Genomic DNA, 11,135 nt, shown 5'->3' on the forward strand with positions numbered 1-11,135 from the left:
TTTCTGTGGAGAAATTAATTGACAACATGGAGTCAGTCAGGCTCTCCTGGCCCACTCTCTCATAGCCTCATATCTTATGTTCTGTAAACAACAATATTGCTGACCTTGGTAGCACTGGGCCTGCATGCCCACTTGGTCAAGGGCCACTTTTGTCTGTCTTAGTATATCAGTAGTCTTTGAAGACTCGCTGCTACTGCTACTGCTGCTGCTGCCCAGAAAGAATAAACATGTCTGCAGTCTCCACAGCTCCTCGAGTCTTCTTCCAGCTTCCCTGGTCATGCCTTATCTACCCTGGGTCCAGTGAAGTGTGTGAGCAGCAAGACAGTGCCTTTCTATAAATCACAGTATCACAGCTGGATAGCCAACAAAGGTATTGCTGAGTATATTCAATCAGAAAAATCGAGGATGAATGATCAGCAGGCTTAGGGCAGCTGCCTCAATAAAAATACATCATCCCTTTGACCAGTTTTTTCTTTACCTGAGCCGGTTTTCAAACCTGGAACCCACTGACTAAAACAGAGGTTAAGTGCTCTGGAATAAGACCCTGTGGCACCATGACAAGTATTTACAGCACTGATTCCTCTAATGCTTACCCAAAGGAACTGATGGCCATTACCTCAGGTTGGGAAAGGAGAGTATCCTGGGGAAAGGAGATTATTCCAATATTTCAAGGCCAGTCAGTTAAAGGGTTTAGTTAACTTTGATACATGGAGATCCACAACATCATCATGGCCTCCCTGTTAGTAGGGCATTAGGTGATCAGGTAATAAATGGAATCTTGACCCAGCTCATAGTGATCATTTTTCCAGTCCCCAAATATACGATTAGAATGGGCATAATTGGTAGCATGACTCCACATTGATTTCTTGACCTGTTGCGATATGAGTTATTTTAATGAGAAGACCAAGTGGAGACTTCTAAATCTACTCACTCTTAACTACCAACAAATCAAAAACATCATATCCTGGGAGGGATGTCAGAGATTGGTAACACCTTTAAGCAACTGAAGAATGCAGGGATACTGGTCCCCAATTTTATCTCCATTTAATTCATCAGTTAGGGTTTTGCAAAAACTGGATGGATCCTGGAGGGTGACAGTAGACTATCACAAATTCAATGAAGTGGTAGTTCTAAATTGCAGCAGCTTTGCCAGATGTAGTACTTTTGCTAGAGAAGAGTTACACAGCTTCAGGTACATGGTAGGCAGGCACTGAGCTGGCAAATGCTTTCTTTACCATCCCTATCAAAAAGGAGAATGAGAAACAGGTTATATTTTTTTGAAACAGGTAAGAGTCATTTAGTCTATTCTCAAGGCTATATTAAATCTTCTACCCTCTGCCATAATATAATCTGAAGACACTTGGACTGGTTGGACATCTCACAGAATTCCACAGTGGTTCAGTGCATTAATAGTTTAAGAGCTTGTATCCAGACCCTCATATCATGGTGGCACTGATGCACTGACATCTCTCCTTCAGTTCATATATATGACCATATGATGGGGGCAGGGAGTGTTCTTTATGACTAATTGACAAAGTAGGAATAAGATCAATCTGGGTTCACAGGTAGATTGGGCTGTTATATAGGTTCACATCAAAACAGGATGATATTCCTTTCCTACTGTTCTTTTCCCCTTGCAGTTAATCTTTAATGTATATAAATCTTCTTTATCTACCTCTATTTAACTTTGCATATCTATTCTTTCTTTTCTTTGTTTCCTTTCTTCTCAAAATTTTTTTAGTTTTATTTTCATTGCTTTATTCCTCAATTAGCACCTTGCTTCAGTTTTGTTTTCCAGTTTGTGCTTTAGTTTTGTTCTGGTAGATATGATTTTTGGTTTCCTTTGTTCACCAGGTCAGTCTATTGTACTTTATTTTTGTTGGACTGTTTTGATTTTGCTTATGGGTGTATATGTATATGTGTATATTCAGTCACACTTTTTATTGTAGTTATAAATCTTTGCCTCTATGTTGGGCTTTTGTAGTTTGGTGGAGTTTTCCTTTTTTCTTTCTTCTTCCATTTTTTTTTCTTTTCTCATTTTTATAATTTTAATTTTTTTAACCCTATTATATTTTTTCTACATTTATCTCTTTGTTTGCCTTCCCTACTGTTCTTTCCCCCTTGCAATTAATCTTTAATGTATATAAATCTTCTTCATCTACCTCAATTTAACTTTGCATATCTATTCTTTCTTTTCTTTCCTCTCAGCATATTTGTTAGTTTTGTTTTCATTATTTTATTCCCCACTTGGCACCTTGCTCTAGTCTTGTTTTCCAGTTTGTGCTTTAGTTAGTTTTGATCTTAACTGGTAAATATAATTTTTGATTTCTTTTGTTTGCTGGGTCAATCTACTCTATTTTTGTTGACTGTTTTGACTTTGCTCATGAGTGTATATGTATATGTGTATATTCCATTATTTGAATTATTATTTGCCTGATTTTGTAACTGCCATTTGTCTGGGGTTTATCTTTGGCTTCTCATTTTTGGATATTTGTTTTAATCTCACTTAATGCCATATCATACCACTTGTAGAATCTTTGTTCCTGACCAGAGATCAAGCCCTGAGACTCTGGAGTGAGAGCACTGACTCCAAGACCCTAGACTACCAGAGAACTAACCCTAGGGGTATCAGATAATGAGAATTCACACAAAGCAAACCACTTAAATACAAGACCACTGAACACCAGTAGCACCCTATGCAGAACGCCTCATCTAAACAACAAACAAAACAAAAACACAAACACAATCATCAACAGACAAGATTACCACCTCACTCAGCCTTACCCATCAGAGGAAAAACAAGCAAACAAACAAAAACTCAGCACAAATCTCACCCTCTACAAAGCTTACACAAACCACTGGACCAACCTTAGAGGGGCAGAAACCAAAAACAAGAAAGAATTCAACCTTGAAGCCTGGGAAAAGGAGATCTCAAACACAATAAGTTAAAAAAAAAATAATAATGAAAAGGCAGAGAAGTACTACACAAATGAAGGAACAAACTAGAAATACAGAAGTCCAAATAAACGAAGAGGAAATAGGCAAACTACCTGAAAAAGAATTCAGAAAAATGATAATAAAGATGATCAAAAATCTTGAAAACAAAATGGAGGAAATGCAAGAATCAGTTAACAAAGACATAGAAGAATTAAAAAATAAACATACAGAGACATACACACAATTACTGAAATTAAACATACACTAGTAATCAATAGCAGAATATCTGAAGCAGAAAAATGAATCAGTGAGTTCGAAGATAAAATGGTGGAAATAACTTCAGAAGAGCAGAATATAGTAAAAAGAATGAAAAGAACTGAGGAGAGTCTCAGAGACCTCTGGGACAATATCAAATGCACCAACATTTGAATTATAGGGATCCCAGAAGAAGAAGAGAAAAAGAAAGGATATGAGAAAATTTTTGAAGAGATTATAGTTGAAAACTTCCCCAACATGGAAAAGGAAACATTCAATCAAATCCAAGAGGTACAAAGAGTCCCATACAGGATAAACCCAAGGAGAAACACACCAAGACACATACCAATCAAACTAACAAAGACTAAACACAAAGAAAGAGTATTAAAATCAGCAAGGGAGAAGCAACAAGTAATATACAAGGGAAACCCCATTCGCTTAACAGCTGATCTTTCAGCAGAAACTCTGCAGGCCAGAGGAAATGGCAGGATATATTTAAGTACTGAAAGGGAAAAATCTACAGCCAAGATTACTGTACCTGGCAAGGATCTCATTCAAAAGTGATGGAGAAATAAAAAGATTTTCAGACAAGCAAAGTTAAGAGAACTCAATACCACCAAACCAGCTTTACAACAAATGTTAAAGGGACTTATATAGCCAAGAAATACAAGAGAGGAAAAAGAGCTAAAAAATCAACCCCAAACAATTAAGAAAATGGTAATGGAAAAGAAATGCAAAAAAGCAAAATGGCTGTCTGGGGAGGCCTTACAAATAGCTGTGAAAAGAAGAGAAGTGAAAAGCAAACAAGAAAAGGAAAGATATAAGCATGTGAATGCAGAGTACCAAAGAATAGCAAGAAGAGATACGAAACCCTTCCTCAGCGATCAATGCAAAGAAATAGAGGAAAACAACAGAACAAGAAAGACTAGAGATCTCTTCAAGAAAATTAGAGATACCAAGGGAACATTTCATGCAAAGATGGGCTCGATAAAGGACAGAAATGGTATGGACCTAACAGAAGCAGAAGATATTAAGAAGAGGTGGCAAGAATACACAGAAGAACTGTACAAAAAAGATCTTCACGACCCAGATAATCACGAGGGTGTGATCACTGATCTAGAGCCAGACATCCTGGAATGTGAAGTCAAGTGGGCCTTAGAAAGCATCACTACAAACAAAGCTAGTGGAGGTGATGGAATTCCAGTTGAGCTATTTCAAATCCTGAAAGATGATGCTGTGAAAGTGCTGCACTCAATATCCCAGCAAATTTGGAAAACTCAGCAGTGGCCATAGGACTGGAAAAGGTCAGTTTTCATTCCAATCCCAAAGAAAGGCAATGCCAAAGAATGCTTAAACTACCACACAATTGCACTCATCTCACATACTAGTAAAGTAATGCTCAAAATTCTCCAAGCCAGGCTTCAGCAATATGTGAACTGTGAACTTCCAGATGTTAAAGCTGGTTTTAGAAAAGGAACAGGAACCAGAGATCAAATTGCCAACATCCACTGGATCATGGAAAAAGCAAGAGAGTTCCAGAAAAACATCTATTTCTGTTTTATTGACTATGCCAAAGCCTTTGACTGTGTGGATCACAATAAACTGTGGAAAATTCTGAAAGAGATGGGAATACCAGACCACCTGATCTGCCTCTTGAGAAATCTGTATGCAGGTCAGGAAGCAACAGTTAGAACTGGACATGGAACAACAGACTGGTTCCAAATAGGAAAAGGAGTACGTCAAGGCTGTATATTGTCACCCTGCTTATTTAACTTAAATGCAGAGTACATCATGAGAAACGCTGGGCTGGAAGAAACACAAGCTGGAATCAAGATTGCCAGGAGAAATATCAATAACCTCAGATATGCAGATGACACCACCCTTATGGCAGAAAGTGAAGAGGAACTCAAAAGCCTCTTGATGAAGGTGAAAGTGGAGAGTGAAAAAGTTGGCTTAAAGCTCAACATTCAGAAGACGAAGATCATGGCATCCGGTCCCATCACTTCATGGGAAATAGATGGGCAAACAGTGGAAACAGTGTCAGACTTTATTTTTCTGGGCTCCAAAATCACTGCAGATGGTGACTGCAGCCATGAAATTAAAAGATGCTTACTCCTTGGAAGGAAAGTTATGACTCAGATAGCATATTGAAAAGCAGAGACATTACTTTGCCAACAAAGGTTCATCTAGTCAAGGCTATGGTTTTTCCTATGGTCATATATGGATGTGAGAGTTGGACTGTGAAGAAGGCTGAGCACCGAAGAATTGATGCTTTGAACTGTGGTGTTGGAGAAGACTCTTGAGAGTCCCTCGGACTGCAAGGAGATCCAACCAGTCCATTCTGAAGGAGATCAGCCCTGGGATTTCTTTGGAAGGAATGATGCTAAAGCTGAAACTCCAGTACTTTGGCCACCTCAGGCGAAGGGTTGACTCATTGGAAAAGACTCTGATGCTGGGAGGGATTGGGGCAGGAGGAGAAGGGGATAACAGAGGATGAGATGGCTGGATGGCATCACTGACTCGATGGACTGAGTGAACTCTGGGAGTTGGTGATGGACAGGGAGGCCTGGCGTGCTGCGATTCATGGGGTCGCAAAGAGTCGGACATGACTGAGCGACTGAACTGAACTGAACTACCCAGTTTTGATGGTAAATGGACAAATTTAGCAGTCAGGTCTGAGAAATGTATGGTAACCAGAGGCTCATATCCTCATGATTAAATGTATACGTCAATCCTCCAACTAAGCCATCTAGACCACTAGTGATGTAAGTAGCTAAGGATAAGAAAAACCTACACTGCTAACAAAGGAGGAATTTGATGAGTATCAATTATATCTTGCTACCAGCTGCAGCAGAAGCAGCTGCAGTTCATTCCATTGAACCTCCCCTCATAAGTTTCCCCAAGAAAAGAAATCTCCAGTGTCCTTAAGAAGCTGCTTCCAGAATTGATATGGAGTAAACGGATCTGAGAGGCACAAGGATGGACTGTGCTGTACTGTGTTGCCCAGATTCCTCCTTGAGAATCAGAGGACTTATTCCCCCAGCTACAGAGAAGGCCGGCTGATAGTCATACTCCCTTCCTAGGACAGCTCACAGCCAAAGACTCCTGTATGTGGCAGTATAAAGTTTCAGACTTCATGCTCCCCTTGGGGCAACTCTGAAGGGACGGCTACTTCAGAACTTTTTATGGTGTCATACGAAGCTTTGTTGTGATTCCATTGCAGCTCAGTTTATGCCTGTCTAACCCTGCTTCCTTCCAATCATCCACAGGCATTGATCCTAAGGACAATCCCTAATAAATTTCTTCTATGGGTTTGCTTTTCATAGGATCCAACTCATAGGAATTATCTTTATAGCATCTTACTTCTGATGACAGTTGTTAAGTTATACCTTGAATTTTCCATGAATAAATCTGTGATTTATTTAACAGGAATTTAGAGTTTTACGCCCAGTAGGATGTTACTGTCACGAGACCTATTTTTGGGCTCCCCCAAAATGCAGCAGGACAAATAAGGCATGTTTTAGAAAATACACATACTATTTTTGCATTTTCTAGTTAAGTACAAGGTTTTACACATTTGGAAAGGATAATCTAGGTTGATTTTTTTTTTATTAAAAAATGACCTTTTTTTGGAGAAAGTTCTTAAACTTGCCACAAAGAAAATGTAGAATATGTCTATGTTTAGGCAAGTAATTAGATTAATAAAAGAAGTATGAACTTTAGAATTTCAAAGTCCTGGCTTAAGTACCAATTTCACCCTTTACTTCACTCTTTTAAGGCAAGTTAGTTAATTTTATTTAACTTTACAATATTGTATTGGTTTTGCCATATATCAAAATGAATCTGCCACAGGTATACATGTGTTTATATGTTAGTCTTGCCTGGCACAAAAGAAGGTAGATAGATAGAATTAACTATTCTCAGGCACATAGGGGAAATAGTATATAACCCATGTTCTTTCTCATTCTTACTCTTTTACCTTTTTTTAAAATCAATCATTTGCCATAATTATAGAGTATGAGGGAAGGGGAAGGGTTGGGCTTTTTCCCAGTTTGAACTTTCTGTACCCGTCTAATTCACAGTCACTTTTTCTCATATTATGCAATCAACAAAAATGTACTAAGGACCAAGATACTAGGAATAAACAGTTAAGATTACTCGCAATGTAGTATTCTTGCCTGGAGAATCCCAGGGACGGGGGAGCCTGGTGGGCTGCCGTCTATGGGGTCGCGCAGAGTCGGACACGACTGAAGCGACTTAGCAGCAGCAGCAGCATGGGGGAAACAAATAACTGTAATACATTACATTATGCTTTTTTCCCCAATTTTTAACAGTTATAAACAAAATGCTAAGGTAGCAAAGAGAAGGGAGTGACTGATTTTGCTGAAGCTTTGTGTCTCTATTCCCTCAGCATGTAGTCTGTTTTACCACTCGAGTCATTGCTTAAAATATTATATAATTGATCTTCCGTAATTCTGTTTGTCTTCTTAAATTTATACTAACCCAGGGTTTCTCAGCCTTGGCATTATTGACATTTTGGACATGATATTTCTTTGTGGTAGGGGCTTGTCCTGAGCATTGTTAAGATGTTTAGCAGCATTTCTGATCTTAGTAGCACTCTCCCAGACTTGACAATTAAAAATGTCTCCAAACATTGCCAAATATCCATTGAGGAGAATTATCCTCTCCTCTTGAGACTTCGCTGGTGGGTCAGATGGTAAAGCGTCTGCCTACAATGCGGGAGACGTGGGTTAAATCCCTGGGTTGGAAAGATCTCCTGGAGAAGGAAATAGCAACCCACTCCAGTATTCTTGCCTGGAAAATCCCACGGACAGAGGATCCTGGCAGGCTACAGTCCATGGGGCTGCAGAGTCGGACACGACTGAGTGACTTCACTTTCTTTCTTTCTTTCTTTCTTGAGAATCACGGCACTAAATCAATGATTATTTGTGGACTAACGTCTCATTAGTTATCTTCTCACCTTATAATGGAATAGTATGATTTATCAGTGGTCCATAGGAATTAGGAACTTTACTATCATGCTCTTTCAGCTACTTGAAATATCATCTGATACAACGGAAATTACATCAGTGATTTATGAAAAAATCTGCAATTTTAGATGTTTATGTGTTGATTACTGGATGTTTTGTTTCTTTATCTTCACAAAGACAACATGCTATTAAAATGGGACTGTCAGAGAATAAAAAGAGTTCTTGGAAATAAAAAATATAACATCTATTAGTTATCTATTGCTGTATGATAAATTGCCTCGAAACTCAGTGGCTTAAAACAACAATAAACATGTATTATTTCAAATAGAGTTGCCATTGTTGTTGTTCGGTCACTAAATCATGTCTGACTCTTTGCAATTCCACGGACTGTGACACATAAGGCTCTTCTGTCCTCCACTACCTCCTAGAGTTTGCTCAAATTCATTTTCATTGAGTCCGTGATGCTATCTAACCATCTTGGTGAGATTGTCTTTCTGGCTTTGGAAAATAGGAAAGAAAAAGTAAGAAAATGACAAAATAAACTAGGAAGCCCAATATGATGAATATAAGATTCAGGAAAAGAGGAGAGAAAAGAGAAGGGAGGAAACTAACAAAGAAATTCAACAAGATTGCAAGTTACAAAGTCAACATGGAATATCTTTCTGTCTCTTACACACACACACACAAGCATGGAAAAACTGGAAAATGAAAATTTAAAATTTCATTTGTAATATAAAAATATTAATGCTCAGGGATAAATTTAACAAAACATGTGCAAGAGCTCTACACTGAAAATTATAAAGCACTGCTGAGAAAAATTAAAGACCTTCCTAAATAGAGAAATATACCATGTTCATGGGTTGCAAAGCTCAATATTGTTAAGAAGTCAATTTTCCTCAAATAAAGCTAAGTGTGAAAGTTTCTCAGTAGTGTCCAACTCTTTGCCACCCCGTGGACTGTACCTGCTAGGGCCCTCTGTCCATGGAATTCTTCAGGCCATAATACTGGAGTGGGTAGCCGTTCTCTTCTCTAGGGGATCTTCCCAACCCAGGGATCGAATCCGGGTCTCCCACATTGCAGGTGGATTCTTTACCATCTGAGCCACCAGGGAAGATCAAATAGAGCTAAAGGTTTAGTCAATCCCAACAAAAATCACAGCAGCCTTAAGAAAAATAAAAGTGAATTAACAATTCAAAAAGTTATATACAAGGGATTTCCTAGTGGTTCAGACAGCAAAGAATCTGCCTACAATGCAGGAGACCCAGGTTAAATCCTTGGGTCAGGAAGATCCCCTGGAGAAGGGAATGTCTAACCACTTCAGCATTCTTGCCTGGAGAATTCCATGGACAGAAGAGCCTGGTGGGCTACAGTCCATAGGATCACAAAAAGTCAGACTCAGCTGAGCAACTAACACACACACAAAGAACTTAGGACAACCAAAACGTTCTTGAAAAAGAACTAATTTGGAGTAACTACCCTTCCTTACCTTTCCAGGCTTACTATAAATCTATAGTAATCATGGCAATGTGGTATTGCAGAAAGACAAACAGATCAATAAAACAGAAATAAAAGTCCAGAAATAAATCCATAATCACATACTCAAAAATCTGGGGGGCGGGTGCTGGGAGGCATGTGGTGAGATCTTAGTTCCCTGACCAGGGATTGAACCCGTGCCCCTTGCATTGGAAGCACCAAGTCTTAGCCAAAGGATTGCCAAGGAAGTCCCTGTAGTCAACAGATTTTTAACAAAGGCACCAAAGCAGTTTATGGGGAAAGGAAATTATTTTCAACAGGTGGTGTTGGAACCATGTGGACAAAAATAAGCTCTAAAATCTTACCTCACATTATCTGCAAAGTTTAATTAAAAATGGATCACACAGCTAAATGTAAAAGCCAAAATTCTCATGTCATCCAAAAACATTATTAGGAAAATAAATAGTAAAGCTATAGACTGGGAGAAAATATTTGCAATTGACATATCTAATACAGGACTTGTATCCAAAATATTTAATAACCTATAACTTGATGTCTTTTTAAGTCAATGCCAAAGAATGTTCACATTACCAGACAATTGCACTCATTTTACATGCTAGGAAGGTAATGCTCAAAATCCTTCAAGCTAGGCTTCAACAGTATGTTAACCAAGAATTTCTAGAAAAGGCAGAAGAACCAGAGAACAAATTGCAAACATCCTCTGGATCACAGAAAAAGCAACAGAATTCCAGAAAAACATCTACTTCTGCTTCATTGAGTACACTAAAGTCTTTGACTGTGTGGATCACAACAAACTGGACAATTCTTCAAGAGATGGGAATACCAGACCACTTTACCTGTCTCCTGAGAAACCTGTATGCAGGTCAAGAAGCAACAGCTAGAACTGGACATGGAACAATGGACAGGTTCGAAATTGGGAAAGGACTATGTCAAGACTGTATATTATCACCCTGCTTATTTAACTTATATGCAGAGTACATAATGCAAAATGCCAGGCTGGATGAAGCACAAGCTGGAATCAAGATTTCTGGGAGAAATATCAACAATCTCAGATATGCAGATGATACTGTTCTAATGGCAGAAAATGAGGAGGAACTGAGAGCCTCTTGATGAAAGTGAAAGAGGAGAGTGAAAGAGCTGGCTTAAAACTTCAACATTCAAAAAACTAAGATCATGGCATCTGGTCCCATCACTTCATGGCAAATAGAAGGGGAAAAAATGGAAACAGTGACAGACTTTATTTTCTTGGGTTCCCAAATCATTGAAAGTGGTGACTAAAGCCATGAAATTAAAACATGCTTGCTCCTTGCAAGAAAAGCTATGACAAAACTAGACAGCATATTAAAAAGTTATTAAAAGTTATGGTTTTTCCAGTAGTCATGTATGGATGTGAGAGCTGGACCATAAAGAAGGCTGAGTACTGAAGAATTGATTGTTTCAAACTGTGGCACTAGAGAG

This window comes from Bubalus bubalis, chromosome 4 (genome assembly GCF_019923935.1).
Source record: "Bubalus bubalis isolate 160015118507 breed Murrah chromosome 4, NDDB_SH_1, whole genome shotgun sequence".
NCBI lineage: Eukaryota > Metazoa > Chordata > Mammalia > Artiodactyla > Bovidae > Bubalus > Bubalus bubalis.